Consider the following 17,148-nt stretch of genomic DNA (forward strand, 5'->3'; position numbering starts at 1 on the left):
GTTTTTCTGAATTCTGCTTCCTCATCATTTCTTATGGCACAATAGTATTCCATTACATTCATATACCACAACTTGTTCAGCCATTCCCCAATTGTTGGGTATCTCCTCAATTTCCAATTCTTTGCCACCACAGAAAGAGCTGCTATAAATATTTTTGTACATGTGAGTCCTTTTCCCATTTTTATGATCTCTTTGGGATACAGCCCTAGAAGTGCTATTGCTGGGTCAAAGGGTATGCATATTTTTATAGCCCTTTGGGCATAGTTCTAAATTGCTCTCCAAAATGGTTGGATCATTTTACAATTCCACCAACAATGCATTAATGTTCCAATTTTCCCACATCTTCTCCAACATTTATTATTTCCCTGTTTTGTCGTGTTAGCCAATCTGATAGGTGTGATGTGGTACCTCAGAGTTGTTTTGATTTGCATTTCTCTAATCAATAGTGATTTAGAGCATTTTTTCATTTGACTATAGATGGCTTTAAAGAAAACTGCCTGTTCATATCCTTTGACCATTTATCAGTTGGGGAACAAGAAATGTATTTTCCCATAAGAACAAAACTGACCTTTAGCAACACCTTGGACCCCATGGCTTCTACCCTTCCTCCATTTCGAGTATGCTGTAGAATGTCACTGATTGATCACGAATTCTAAATAAGCATAAAACATAAGAACCCAACCTGTACCCTGAGAAGCTGCAGCTTCAACTAGCCCAAGGGTTTTTTCTTAAGGCACTAATAACTTTCTTTTCCTTTCAGTCTGGCTACTCACTTTTTTTACACGCTGGGCCTGAAACTGGATTGTGTCAGTGGGAATAGAGAGGGACCAATCTAAAAGGTATTCCAAAGGAGGAATCCACAAGTCCCTCTCACCTCCATCCCATGATGGGAAAGGAGACTGGGGTTTTGTAGAAGATGAGTTCAGTTTTAAACATGTTGAACTGAAGGTGACGTGGGTCATTCCAAATAGAGATATCATATAAATTTCACTCCCCTACATGCTAACTCAAATAAGTGGCTCTTGCCTGTCATCATGGGCAGAGAAATAATTTGTGGGGAGGGTGCAGGAAGAATAATGACTACAACAACAACAGTAGCATTAATATAGTGCTTTGTTTTACAAAATGCTTTACACCTATATGCATATATGTGTATATAGAGAGACATATACACACACGTACATACAATTTCATTTGATTTTAACAATAACCTATGAAATAGAGTCTATTGTAATCATTTTACAGATGAGGTGACTGAGGCAGAGAGGTTAAGTGACTTGCCCAGGGTATAGATAGTGGGTTTTTTTTTTGCTTTTATATAGTATTTTCTTTTCCCCCAGTTACATGTAAAAACAATTTTTAACATTTGTTTTTAAAATTTTACAAATTCTCTCCCTTCCTCCTACCCCAATCCCCCTCATTGAGAAGGCAAGCAATTTGATATAGGTTATGCATGTGTAGTCATGGAAAACAGATCCATAATAGTCATGTTGTGAAAGAAAATAGAGACAAAAAAACTCAAGAAAAATAAGGGAAGTAAAAACAAAGTATGCTTCAATCTGTATTCAGATACCATAAGTTCTTTCTCTGGGGATGGATAGCATTTTTTACAAGTTCTTCAGAGTTGTCTTAGATCATTGCATTACTGGGAATAGCTAAGTCATTCACAGCTGATCATCTTAAAATATTGCTGTTACTTTGTACACAGTACATTTCACTTTGCATCAGCCCATGCAAGTCTTTCCAGTATTTTCTGAGAGCATCCTGCCCATCATTTCTTATAGTACAATAGTATTTCATCATAATCACATACCACAACTTGTTCAACCAGTCTCCAATTGATGGGCTTCCCCTCTGCTTCTAATTCTTTATCTCCAGAAAAGAGCAGCTATAAATGTTTTTGTACAGATAGGTCCTTTTCCTTTTTGGTTTTTTTATCTCTTTTGGGATACAGACCTAGTAGTGGTATTGCTAGGTCGAAGGGTATGCATAGTTCAATAGCCCTTTGGGCACAGTTCCAAATTGCTCTACAGAATGGTTGGATCAGTTCACAACTCCACCAACACTGCATTAAAGTCTCATTTTTTCCCATATCCCCTGCAACATTTGTCATTTACCTTTTCTGTCCTATTAGACAATCTAATAGGTATGAGGTAGCACCTCAGAATTGTTTTAATTTGCATTTCTCTAATCAGTAGTTAGTTTTTTTTCATATGGCTATAGATAGCTTTGATTACTTCATCTGAAAACTGATCATATCCTTTGATCATTTATCAATGAGGGAATGGCTTTTATTTTTATAAATTTGACTCAGTTCTCTATATGTTTGAGAAATGAAACCTTAATCAGAGAAAGTTGCTTCAACATTTTTTTCACAGCTACTGTTGCTGACATTCTCTCCATCCTATCCCCCTCCCTCAGTTTATTCTATTCTCTCTCCTTTCATCCTGTCCCTCCTCAAAAGTGTTTTGCTTTTGACTACCCCCTCCCCCAATCTGCCCTCCCTTCTATCACCCCTCCCTGCTTCTCTTATCCCCTTTCCCTCCTACTTTCCTGTAGGGTAAAATAGATTTCTATACCCAATTGAGCGTGTATGTTATTCCCTCTTTGAGCCAGTGCTGTTGAGAGTAAAGTTCACCCACTCCTAATACCTCCTCCTTCCCCTCCAATGTAAAAGCTTTTTCTTGCCTTTTTTTATGTGAGATAATTTATCCTGTTCTACTTCTCCTTTTCTCTTTCTCCCAATACATTCCTCTCTCTTCATCCTTAATTTTATTTTTTTATATTATTCCTTCATATTCAACTCACACCTGTACCCTCTGTCTATATATACTCCTTCTAACTACCCTAATAATGAGAAAGATCTTATGAGTTACAAATACCATCTTCCCATGTAGGAATGTAAACAGTTAAAAATTATTAAGTCCCTTATGATTTTCCTTTCATATCTACATTTTTACGCTTCTCTTGAGTCTTGTATTTGAAAGTCAGATTTTCTTTTCAGCTCTGGTCTTTTCATCAAGAATGCTTCAAAGTCCTCTGTCTTATTGCATGTCCATTTCCCCACCTCATGGATTATATTCAGTAGGTGATACATGGTTGTAATCCTAGCTCCTTTGCCCTCTAGAATATCATACTCCAAGCCCTCTGATCTTTTATTTTGGAAGCTGCTAAATCTTGTGTTATCCTGTCTGTGGCTCCACGTTACTTGAAGTATTTCTTTCTGGCTGGTTGCAATATTTTTTCCTTGACCTGAGAACTTTGGAATTTGGCTATAATATTCCTGGCAGTTTTCATTTTGGCATCTCTTTTAGGAGGTGATTGGTAGATTCTTTTTTTTTATTAATTTATTTTTAGTTTTCAACAATCACTTCATACGCTTTTTGAGTTTCAAATTTTTCTCCATCTCCCTCCTCCCCTCCCACCCCAAGCCAGTGTGCAGTCTGATATTGGCTCTACATATACATTCCTATTAAACATATTTTCACATTAATCATGTTGTAAGGAAGAATTAGAACTAATAGGAGGAACCACAAGAAAGAGAAAACAAAATAAAACACAAGAGAAAAAAAGCACAAATAGTATGTGTCAATCTGCATTCTAACTCTGTAGTTCTTTCTCTGGATGTGGATAGCATTTTCCATCATGAGACTTTTGGAGGTGTCTTAGATCCTTACATTGCTGAGAAGGGTTAAGTCTTGGTGGATTCTTTCAATTTCCGTTTTACCCTTTGGTTCTAGAATATCAGGGCAGTTTTCCTTGATAATTTATTGGAAGACCATATCTAGATTCTTTTTTTGATCATGGCTTTCAGGAAGTCAAATAATTTTAAAATTATATCTCCTGAATCTATTTTCCAGGGCAGTTGTTTTTCCAATTAGATATTTCACATTGTCTTCTATTTTTTTCATTCTTTTGGTTTTGATTATTTCTTGATTTCTTATAGCCATTAGCTTCCATTTGTTCCATTCTAATTTTTAAGGAATTATTTTCCTCAGTGAGCTTTTGGACCTCCTTTTCCATTTGGCCAAGTCTGCTTTTAAGGTATTTTTCTCCTCATTGAGTTTTTGGACCTCTTTTAACATTTGGTCTAGTCTGTTTTTTTAGGGTATTATTTTCTTCAGCATTTTTTTATGTCTCCTTTACCAAGTTGTTGACTCATTTTTCATGATTTTCTTGGTTCACTCTCTTTTTTCTTCCCAATTTTTACTCTACCTCTCTTACTTGATTTTCAAAGTCCTTTTTGAGCTCTTCCATGGCTTGAGACCAATTCATATTTTTCTTGGAGGCTTTGGATGTAGAAACTTTGACTTTATTGTCTTCTTCTGAGTGTGTGTTTTGATCTTCCTTGTCATCATAGTAACTTTCAATACTCGGAGTATTTTTTTTTCTGTTGTTTACTCATTTTCCCAGCCCATTAGTTGACTTTTAACTCTTTGTTAAGGTAGAGATCTGCTTCCAGGGTGGAGGGTGCACTATCCCAAGCTTCAGGAGTTTTGTGCAACTGTTTTCAGAGATGCTTCTAGGGACCTGTAAGTTTTCAGTTCTTTAAGGTGCTATGATCTAAGGAGGGTTGTTTACTACTCTCTTGGGCTGTGCTCTGGTCTGTGAGAGACCACAAGCATTCTTTTCTGCCCTGGAACTGTGAGGAGGATTCCCCCTTCACTGTGGCCACTTCCTTGCCCCTGGACTCCCGTCCAGGACTGTGACCTGGATCTGAGTATGGGCAAAGCAATGGAGTCCTGCCTCAGTGCTAGCAAAAAGATCCTGTAATCTCATTCCGATCAGTTGTTCAACCCCCTTACTGTCTCTGTGGGCTGCAAGCTCTTGAAGCAGCTGCTGCCTCTGCTGATTCAGTTACTCCCAAGGCCTGCTCCTGGTTTGCTGTGGTAGGGGCTGTGTTGACAAGGCCTGGGATAGACTGTACTCTACTGTCACCCAGGTATGACAGACCTTTCCTATTGACCTTCTAAGTTGTCTTGGGCTAGACATTTGTTTTACTCTGTCTTTTTGTGGGTTCTGCTGCTTTAGAATTTGTTTAGAGTCATTTTTAAAGCTATTTGGAGGAGTTTGGGGTAGAGCTTAGGAGAGCCCCTGCCTTTATTCCACTATCTTGGATCTAACTATTTAGATTTTTAAAAAATTTTTTTGATATAGATAGTGTTTGAAGCAAAAGAGGACATATAATAATACCCTTGGTCTGGGCAAAATGACAGTTATGCTACTGTGTTAGAATACTTAAAATGAATGAAAAAAGGATTTATCAAGCACTATGTGCAAAGCATAGTGCTAAGCACTAGAAAGAAGAAGAAAGCAAGACGGTTTCTACCTTCAAGGAACTCACTTTCTAATAGAGGGAGATAACACCTATTAGAGGTTTCAGCTCCCAAGTAGATATAAAGGCCCAATGGTCCTTAGGGGTACTGCAGCAAAACAGATAGTATTGCATATTATTTACTGTCATATTCACTTATAAAACCATGTCTGTTTCTAATGTTGAATCATTGGACAGGGCCAAGGACTTTAATGGCAGCAACTTTCTTTTCCAGTTCTTCAGTAATTGTGGCTTATTCATTGCACAGGATTTTTCCTGTGACATTATACAGCTGTTGTGTATATATATATATATATATATGCATATATATACATATATATATGTATATATATATATGTATATATATATATATATATATATATATTTTGTTATTGTTGTTAGTAGGACATGATTTTAAACACAAATATAATTAGGAACAGAAGGACTATGCTTTTCACCTATGTCTCTGTAACAAAACTCAATAATTGCCATAATTTAAATTGGCTGCTGGCATCCACTCTCAGTGTTGTAATATGTACACTGAAGTACACCTAAGTCTATGTACATATCCTGAGAAGTTAATCCTGAATTGAAAGGCAAAAATACTGATTTTAAAAAGTTGCCCAAGACTTTGATTTTTGCTATTCATAAAATTGGAAAATTTGTGGAAATATACAATGCAAACCTTGGTAACTTCCAGTAAATAAGGGAAAAGAAGCAAAGTCAAACAATTGGAAAGTCTGAGGAACCAAGCAATGAGATATATAAATTAGACTTGCTTTTACTTAGTTTCGTTAGATCATCATTCAGCCCCCAACTCCTATGAAACATCCTTTACTTATTAGGCTACAGAAACATAATTCTGCCCTGTACAAAGTGAATCTCAGCTGTGGTTCTCAACCAACTTCAAGTAATAAAATATCTATGAAATATTTCATTTGTCCATAAGGGGTTTTCAACTGAACTTTGGAGAGAGCTTCATAAATACTCATTCAAGTGTTACAATCGCTACCTTTGCTGGGATAAGAGCGAATATAACCTTGCAAGGAAAAGTGAGAAAGGAGAATCCATTGATTCTGTGGCTACAGGGATTATGATTCTTCACTAGGGCCAAGGAGACTGCATTGGGGTGAGGGTAGGGTATGCTAAGGTTTGAGCTACTGTTTACCAATCAGTCAATGAAAGCAGACAGAAGCTGTTCTAATTGGCCCATTAGTGTATACTTACTGCCTGCAAACATTATCAGATGTTAACTGTCAGGAATGGTAACTGTGTCAGGTTTCTCTTAACTGTTTATCCATGTTATAAGATAAGGTTTACTGGGTGTACACAGGTAGCAAGGACTGTGAGTAAAAAAAGACGTAAATAAAAAGTTAATTTTTAAGAAGATGATTTGGGTCATTTAAGAAAAGACAGTAGAATCACCAACAGAAATAGTGGGAGTCCAAAGAAAATGTAAAAGTCTAAAACTAGACAGAATCAGTATTGAAAGAATTTTCAGAGTCCTTGATAGTCACTGCACCAATAAGCCAGCACGGCCGTATTACAGACATGTATACTACAGTTTATTTATCCATCAAGAGTGTGACACACACCATCAGTAAGTGATGGACGTGTGTGTCTCACAATTCTGTAGATGGTGTATAGGTGTATATATGTATATGTATACACATATAGATGAAAAACTGTGTGTATATGTATTTTTATATAGTGTGTGTATATTACATATATGTATAACCATACATTCATACATATATATATGTATGTATGGTAGGGCAAATAGACTAGAAAAGATACATTTTTAATCAAAGAAAAAGGATGCTTAAGCTGTTACAAAGGCTTTTAGCACAGACTTTTTTATTAGTTAATTAATTATAATTTGTTAAGCTTCCACTCGTGCCATATTAGATAGTATAAAGAGAAGTGGTTGAGTTACTGTTAACTGTTCAAAGTCCTATGAGTTTTCTTGAGTAATGCTAATGTGATTAGGGCAGGGATGGGGAACCTGCAGCCTCAAGGCCACATGTGGTCCTCCAGGTCCTCCACTGCAACCCTTTGATTGAATCCAAACTTCACAGAACAAATGCCCTCAATAAAAGGAATTGTTCTGTAAAACTTGGACTCAGTCAAAAGGCCGCACCCAAGGACCTAGAAGCCCTCAAGGCCACAGGTTCTCCACCCCTGGATTAAGGGAAGTACTGAAGGAGACATTTAGTGTCACATAGAAAAAGGAAGACATATAATAATAGTAAATATGCACAAAATGAATCAGTTATGTTCTCCCAAAATCCATTTTCAACATTAGCAAGTCAAGATAAGAAAAAGGTCAGAAACAAAGTCCCATAGTGCAAATGGGACAGGTAAAGCAAATGAGTTGTTCCCTATGTATCTCCCTGAGAAATGGGATGGTTGGGTGAGGATTCAAAGGGGGAAGGTATGGGTAAGTTACTCAAATATATAGGACCTCAGTTTCCTCACATGGGGGTGGGGGTGTTGTTCACTCCCTGACCTTACATCCTCTGTATCAGGAAGTCCCAATCCCCAATCTTCAGGTCTGAGGTGGGGCTGGTGTACTAGGATGCTTCATCTTCAGGATCCCCATGGTCTGAAGACTTCTGTGCTGGAGAGCCAAGAGCAAGAGTTCTTAATGTGGAATCTGTGAACTTTAAAAAAAAATTTTGATAATTGTATTTCATATTACCAATTTCCTTTGTAATGCTAATGCATTTCATTTTACTTATTTTAAAAAAAACATTATTCTGAGAAGAGATCCAGAGGCTTCACCAGACTGCCAAAGAGGGGTCCATGACATTTAAAAAATTAAGAACCCCTGGTCTAGAGGTTAGGAAACTCAGATCCTGACCACATGCGAAATAGAGTACAGAATAGAGGCAATTGTCTGAGTAATTTAGGCTGTAATATACTTTCTTCAAAATATTTGGGTAACTGGATTAAAAGTTCATTTGGACCTAGAATTACCTAGCACATTGCTGGATTCACCATTTCAAATTTTGATGTGTAGATGCAGCCAGGACCAACTCAGTGTGTAGGCAGAGAAGACACCTGTAGCATATAACCTGAAGAACAAATGGAGGGCTTCACCTGTTTAAAGGGTTTCTTTTATTATATGTGAGGCACTCAAATGTGTGTCTTCAAGTTAATGACACTTAGTCTTAGATAATTTGAGTATAAAGACAGCTAGATGACTCAGTGGATAGAGTGCTAGGCATGGAGTCAGGAAGACCTGAGTTCAAATCCAGTCTTAGACACTTACTAGCTATGTGAACTTGGGGAAGTCATTTAACTGCTGTTTACCTTAATCCACTGGAGAAGAAAATAGCAAACCACTGCAATATCTTTGCCAAGAAAACCCCATGGATAGTATCCAAAGACACAACTGAACAAAACAATAGTTTGAGTATAAGTTATATTTGAATTGCCTTATACTCACAAACCTCCTCTCTTGAGCAGGCTCCAAAAAGAGCTACAGCAAACAAGATACCTAGGTTAGGAAGATGGACCAGAATACTTCCTCTTAACTCTACTTTCTTAGATGAGACACACAGAAAAATGCCCAAGTGAAAGAAACTCCCCCAGGCAGTGCACCTTCACTAGATTTGAGTCCTGGCAATTTACTTGGGCCGGATCCCACTTGATATCTGGCCAAAGGCAACAGGGTTACAATCCACATGAGTCACTGCCTTCTCAAATATCCCAGCTAAATGCCTCCTTTGTGTGCTGGTAATAATGGTGGAGTTAGAGTTCACCTAATTTTGGTTATACTGGTTGCCCTAGTAATTGTGCTAAAAAACGGTTATCTTAAATTTCTGCCTTTAGAGTTACTCATTTAGGTTAAAGGATTGTTTTCAGTTAAGTCTCACGTAATATGAAATATCTGAGAAAGGTAACCCATGAATTACCTAGCATCTTTTATTAGAAATTAATTTATTAGATTCCTCTCAAATCTTTCATACCCAATTTTTCATTATGTCAGACTTCTATCCAAAACAGTTACTTATTGCTTATGCTCAAAATTCCTTAACCCACCATTCAACTCTGTCTTCCATTATTCTCTAGTAAGATTGTGCATGACTAATCAATGGGTCCTCAGTCAGGGCACATTTCCAAATCTAAATCTTTTCTTGTGCTGTTTTTAACTGGAAGGTTTTGTCGCCTCCTCTCCTGTGGACTAACATTCTATAGGAGATATCTGTTCCCAAAAGGATAGAAAACTCTCAGGAATGAAATTCTGAAGATAGAAAAGGAAATAGTTGCTGTCTTTCATAATCAAAAAGGATCAAAATGACATCACGATGTCAAGGTCAAAGTACAGTGTGTCTGACTGGCTGATCAGACCAATATGAACTTGGAAAGCTCTACCTTAGGTCGAGCACAAGTGGTCTGTCGGAACACTTGGAAAGAGATGATTCTAAATATGCACATCTCACATTTCTTTTGAGCTACTGCAATTCTGCTTTACTCATAGAGCACAGTTGCTTCTGTGATGTGGGCATGTCATGCTGGACAGTCCTCCTCCAGTGTCTCCCATGTCTCACAATCTATATCAAAGTTCTTCAGAGAGACCTTGCGAGTATCCTCTTCTGACTCCTGTGTGAGCACTTGCCTTGTGTGAATTCTCTGTAAAATACTCTTTTGGGCAAATGTACGTTTGGCATTTGAACAGTGTGGTTAGCCATTGGAGTTGGGAAATACTTCCAAAGAAGGAAAAACAGGAGTTATCTGAAGAGATTGATGTGGATACATAGGGATCAACCAACTTAAAAGAGATTTATGTAGAGGATCTCTGATGCTGCAGGGCTGCTGATGCCCTCGCAGTCTCCTATCAATACTACCTAAATGCATGGCTGTACTTAGCTTTGCCTCTAGCTTCAGGCTCAGCTAACATCTTGGCCTAGGATACCGCAATACACTTTAAGAAAAATTGTGAGCCTGCACCCAGGTGCAACAGAAACCTCTGCTTTGGGATGGCTGTCTCCTGAGCAGGGTCCCAGGCTCCAGGTACCAGATTCTTAATACCTTTCACCAGCTAGACTTGATTCTATAATTGGACTGTCTAGTGGGTTTGACTCCTTTGTTTTTAAAGTCTCTCATGGGTGTCTAACTAGTGAACAGGCAAGATAGGCAGAGAAAAGGCACTAAGAAAGTAAGGTACTGTCTTGCCAATCCCCAGTACTTCCTGCCTTTTTCACAGGCAAATGGTATGATCAAGTTTTCATCCCCTTTAGAAGCCATGGATGAGCCACTCAAAGTTTTTAATTCTTTATAATCTTCCAAAAGGTTTAGTGTGGCCACTCAAAGTCTGAAAGGGCAAAGTCTAAAATGGGCTCTGACACACCTGTATTTTATCTCGATTTTCACAAAACATTTGGTAAATTATCATATGCTATTCTTGTAGAAAAGTTGGAAAGCTGTGAACTAGATGCTAATACGATTATATAGATTTGAAACTGGTTGAATGATTGCACTAAAAAAATTGTTGTTAATGGTTCAAAGTCAACATGGCAGGAGATCTCCAATGAAGTGCCCTCTGGGTCTATTCTTGGTTTTGTGTTGAGATTTTTATCAATTAACTTGGATAAAGACATAGGTAGCATGCTTATCAAATTGACAGATGACATAAAGATCAATTGGATAAGAGAGTTAGAATCTAAGAAATTTTCAACAGGTTAAAGCATTAGGTTGAATCTAATAAGAAATAAAGTAGGGATAAAATCCAAGTTTTGCCTTGCAAGAAGTTACCCTTATCTAACAATAGAACTTTTTAGAGAAGGACCAAAGAGGAAAAGCACTGAGGAATTTTTAGTGAGCCCACTAATAGTTTGGAAGCAATTGTAATTTACTTTAAAAAACAAAAACTTAACAAATAGCTATTAACTCTTGCCATACAAGCATAAAAAGATTATAATAAACTATACTTAAAACAAGCATTCTGTTTAGAAAAGGAGTTTTTCAACATGGGGTGTATGTAACAATTAATAAATGGATCCAGTTCTACACAGGAATTTGGTCCATCATTTAGCTTTCTACAATAGAAATCAATTCATTAGTAGCACCTTGAATTATGAGGTGGGATGCAGTTAGGTTATTAGGTTATGGGCCAAAAAATAAAACAATATGTATGTATATGGTCTACTAGAAGGCAATTGCTATAGTCTACTTTACTTTTCTTAAATATTGTATACTTTACTTTTCTTTAATATTTTACATTCCTCATTGCCAAGCAAAATGTTATGCATATAGCAGGCCCTAAGTAGATACTTGTTGGATGAATTAATATAGAACCAGAAAAATAATAGAAAGGAGAAAAAGAAATATCATGCAATCCAAGCAACTCTGGCTTGACCTATTTTAAAGAGTTATTGATGTGAAAAGTAGGAATTGGACATCAGTACTGATTTACCTGATATAAAACAGTTGCCATAAAGAGGTGACCCAAAGAGCCTAAAAACCACTTTCATTAGAATTCTCTTTCTTTCTTTGCCAAATTAGGGGGCATGGCAGCCAACAGTTATGCAATTTAAAATATAGGCCCGTTTGTGAAATCTTTTAGGGGAGCATGGTGAAAAATTATGAGCAGTGTCACGTCATAAAACAGCATGAAGGAAAAACGTGTATGAACAAAGTTTTTGAGAAATCCAAAAACTAAGCAATCATCTCAGTGGTGGTTAAGGATGAGACTGGAAGGAAAACAAACAGGCAAATGATACAAAGGATCTATGAAGATTTTTATGACAAACTTTTCAGCATCAAGGTCAATATAGTTGGCATATTTATATTCTAACATCACAGTTCAAGATATAATTCTTAAGGAAGTGAGAGTGGCATTAAAAAAATGGGAAAAGCAGCTGGAACAGACCTATAGAAAAGGTTGCTGCTGGAGATGACACATGGGAAAAAATATCTCCGACCTTTTACCCAGAAAAAGACAATGAAGAGAATATCAATAATGATCAAACCATATATCTATTTTCCCCTCTATAGACTTTTTTTTTTGGTAATAATCTTCCTATGCATTGAGGACATCAGTGATTAGAAGGGAATGCTCAGGACTTTGCAAATGATGTTCCACAATAGACTACATCTTTTCCATCACAAAATTGATGGGTGTTTTTGTAAAGAATGTACAATGTTGTAAAGAATGCAAGATCTTCTTTTGATTATTTATTGTTAAGTATAAAAAGGTGTCTGATTTGATAGAGCCAAACTCTGCCTACTTATCTAGCTCTTTACATATTTCCTTTTGTTTCTATCTCCTTCACTTATGGGAGATGTTGATGATTGTGGCCCTTTGAAATCCCTAATTTGATGAAACTTGCCTTCTTCAAGTTTTGTTTTAGAAACAGTCTCCCCTAGAGGTCACGAGTCTTTTTGGCTGGCTGTTGCTTTGCCAGGTATCATCTTTTGTTTGCAACTGATCTCTATGTGACTGTTATCTGCAAATATCACCAGTAGACTAAACTTTTCCTATTTCAAAACTGTTTCCTCTTATTGGGCCCTCTACTAATTTTCTTTTTCCATACTGGGAACCTACTTTAACCTTTGATCTCCTTGGCAAGTGGGCATTGTGGTGAATGACCGTGGCTTAGATAATTGGTTCCACTTCCTCTTTTTCCTTTTGTACCTTTGTGGAGTATTTCCCCTAAAATCCCATTTCTTTAATTTTACAATATCAAAATTACTTTGCACAGTGAGGAATAACAACAGTTCTCATCATGAGCAAGAGATAGGTCATTTTTTACAAGAGATGACAAATATCATAGAGGTTAATATCTTATTGTAGAAAGCATTTATCTTAAATACTCCCAGTTTCTAGATATGTGTTTAGTTTTATACTTATTACTTTACATATTTATTGAGCACCTACTATAAACAGAACACTCTACGACTAGTCAGGAATACAGAAGAAATAGAAGATGAGTCCATAAGTCATAGAGCTTACAATCTAGTTGAAAGCCAAACATACAAATATGAAACAACTTTAAGAAATATAAAACAACGTCTTACAAGTGTTATATAGTATGAGAAACAGCATGGTACAGTGATCAGAAGATTGGCTTTAGAGTCAGAGTGACCTGGGTTCAAGTTTTGCCTCTAATATATATTAAGCTATATGACCATTGGCTAGTCATTAAACCTCTCAGTCACCCAAGGAACCCTCCAACACCATGACTAAGTAAATTGCTGTTCTGCATGAGTACAAGGAGTCTCCCATACTAATGAAATCATGGGTCTGAATCTGTATAAATGCATTTCATACTAAATACAGCTGTAATTTTTTTAAAGTTACAGTGAGGATATAGAATTAACAAATAACAGTCTTTGAAGGAAGTGAGTTTTGACTCGTCCTGAAATTAATGCTTGTTAATTGGTGGAAGGTAAAGAAAGGGATTCTAGGCTAGAGCTATGCTGTGAGCATAAGTACAGATGCAGGAACCAGCAGAGACTTTGTGTGTGTTAGAAGGGAAAGGCTAAGTTGGGAAATAAAGAGAGGTTAAGTAGGAGGTCTGTTAGGGGTACTTAATAGAAAATCTTGAATAATATGACAAAGATTTTTACTTTGATCTGATAAGCAGTAAGGAGTCTGTAATATGTGTTGTTACTTTGTGTTTGTTCAAGTACATAGAGCTCTGTGGAAACAGGGGTGTCCTAACCCCATCCTGGAAGTGTCAGCTTAGACTGAACCATGCAAAGGCTAAGAGAATGCAGGCCAGCTGCCTGGTTTCAAATGTTTTTTAATTCTAATCTCAGTGAAGGTGTTAAAAGTAGTACATAAAAGATAGTGATAAAATTTTTTCTGGTGCTGATGATTAGCTAGACTGTCAATATCTGTTCTAGAAGAGACAGAGCCCACTGCAACAGTCCTGGGGTATATGGGTAAAGGTTGTGTTAAGGAGTTTTCCTATAACCTCCTTCACACAGCAGTGTGTGAAGAGTTCTTAGATCAGCTTGAGAAGATAATTAGTTACTGGCTGGGAGAAACTGACATCACATGGGAAATATCTAATGATTGGTTGAAAGCATCAGTCACACCTCTTGCCCCTTCACACATACATATATACATGTATATGTATACACACACACATACATACATACATACATACATACATACATACATACATACATACATAGTGAACACAGAGCAATCATTCCAGGAAGGAAATAGCTTCCAGGATTGGTACCTTTAGAAGCAGAGAAGGGAGCTGACTGTGGATTTAAGGGAGTTAGACCTGGCATTTGAGTTGGATTGCAGACAGGGCTGTGTGAAGAGAGAAAGGACTTTCAATCTCTGTAGTACCATTGTAGTAAGCAGCCTTGGCCACAGGTCTCCTCAGTGTTCAGTACCATTGTATTCTATGTTTGTGCTTACTCTTCTATGTATATGTGTATTAGTGGATGCTATTTGTATTAGTGGAAGAGTGAATCCTAGGTTTAACCAAGGAGGGGAATATTTTGTGACTTCTTTTCTTACTTTGCCTTTTAATAAATGTCTTTGCTAAGAACTAATTGTGTCTATTGGCTGATTAATAGAAAGCATACCTATGGGGGCTCATGAGCTATAGTATTGGGAGTGCAAACCCACCCATAGTGTTATCCCTAGAATCCAAATTAGCAGCCATCATATGGTGGGGGAACAGCCCAGAGAGGTTGTTACACACATCATGTATAACAAATTAGTAGCCCGTCAAATTCTCAGGATAGCTTATAATTGTACCTATGGAGTTCCTGTTTCTTCATCACTATGTGAGGGAATGATCTGGATGATCTCTAAAGTTCCTTCAACTACTCACACCAATTATCTTTTAAATTCAAACTCTTAGATATAATTGGACACTTTTCTTACTAATGTTTATGTATGTCAAATCACCCAATTTTCTTTATGGTAGGTATGTTCATGTCACGCTGAATCTCCTTACTTAGCAATAGAACTCACTGGGTATCAGGCAGGGGCCTGGAGCCAGTTAAGAGCAAAGAGCCAATTGGGACATTTTTAGTAGGAGCAGTTAGACCTTGGAATCAGCAAACATTATGAAGCAGGGCTTAATTTATTATTTTGTTGATTGTCTAGACTAAAGAAAATGTTAAAGCAAATTAAATGTAAGGGTATGTCCTGTGAACATTTCCCCCTCCTCCTAATGTTATTTAAATGTTAACAGTTACCAGCACAACCCTCAAAGAGGACCAAAATGACATCACCATGTTAGAATCAAGTTACAGTGTGTCTGACTGTGTCCAATCAGACCAGTACGAGCTCTGAATGCTCTACCACAGGTGGGGCGCAAATAGTCCATGTGAACATTTGGAGTGGATTCTCTAAATTTGCGTATCTAGTATTTCTTTTGATCTACTTGAATTCTACTTTGCTCATAGAGCATAGCACCTTCAGTCCTATGCCAATGTCTCCTATGTCACACAATCACTTCCAAAGTTCTTAAGAGAGACTTTTGAGAGTGCCCTTGTATCTCATCTTCTGACTGCCATGTGAATATTTGCCCTGTGTGAGTTCTCCATAAAATAGTCTTTCAGGTGAGAGTATGGTTGGCATTTGAACAATGTGGCCAGTGCGTTGGATTTGTGCCCTCTGAAGTAGAGTTTGAATGTTTGGCAGTTTAGTTCGAGAAAGGACCTCAGTGTCTGGTATCTTATCCTGCCAGGTGACATTCAAAATCTTCCAGAGACATTTCAAATGGAAGCCATTCAGTTTCTGGCATGGTACTGGTTTACTGTCCAGGTTTCATGGGCATACAACAAGGTCAGCATAATGGCTCTTCTCTCCCATACTTTCCTTCAGAGACTACCAAACACTGAACTAGTTCTGGCAATGCATGCATCAACCTCAATCTCAATGTATACATCCCTAGGAAGTATACTGCCAAGGTAAGTGAACTTATCCACAGCATTCAAAACTTCTCCATTTGCTGTAACCAGTGGTTCTACGTGTGGGTGGTGTGGTGCTGGCTGATGGAGTACCTTTTTTTTTTCTGGGTACCTCAGCAGATAGCTCCCACCAAACCTTTTGATTCTTTGTAATAAGAGAGACATTATATATCTTTTTGCTTGTAGTTTCTCAGGAGTAAGGCTTTGGTTTGCCCTTCCAATTAATTGATGGATCAGAAATATCCCAAGTAATATAGAAGAATATGCCAAAAATAGCACACACCTAGGCAGAAAATTATTTTAATACAATATCTAAGTATACAAGAAACTCATTAACTATACCTGATGAATGATTAACCACAATGTGACATTTGACATAGGTAGATAGGGTTCATGTTAGCCAATCATCAGGAAGGAGAATACTTTAATTAAAATGAGCAAGGCAGCCTTGCAGTAGATAATATACAGTCAGTTTATTCTTATATAGAATTCAGCTATAAAATTGGCTGAAGTTTAAATTTAAAAAATTTTGAGATGGTACTTCATTCTATGTTAATCATTGCTTAAAATGAAGAAAAAAAGTTTTCAAAGGAGAGAGAGAATGTGAGTCATTGAACTATATTATGACTTTTATAAAGCTAGTGGTGACATATCAGGTATTATAGCATAGAATCCCTGGTAAATTTACCAGATATCCCTGATTTATGAAAATGGTTGCCACTGACTTATTTTGTTCTCAGTTATAGTATATCTTCTAGAGTATCCTTGTCTACATTAGCTTGAGAATCAAGAATTGCCAGACTAATTGTGAAAAAAAGCCCTCAGTGTCTATCTGTTTAAATAACTAGTTATCTTCTGTTTAAATGTGTTATATAATATAGAAAGTTAAAGCATGGCCTCCATGAAAGCAATTTGTATCAGCAACTAGCTTGTAAAAC

The sequence above is a fragment of the Phascolarctos cinereus genome, unplaced genomic scaffold (genome assembly GCF_003287225.1).
Source record: "Phascolarctos cinereus isolate Bilbo 61053 unplaced genomic scaffold, phaCin_HiC Scaffold_3;HRSCAF=262, whole genome shotgun sequence".
Lineage (NCBI taxonomy): Eukaryota > Metazoa > Chordata > Mammalia > Diprotodontia > Phascolarctidae > Phascolarctos > Phascolarctos cinereus.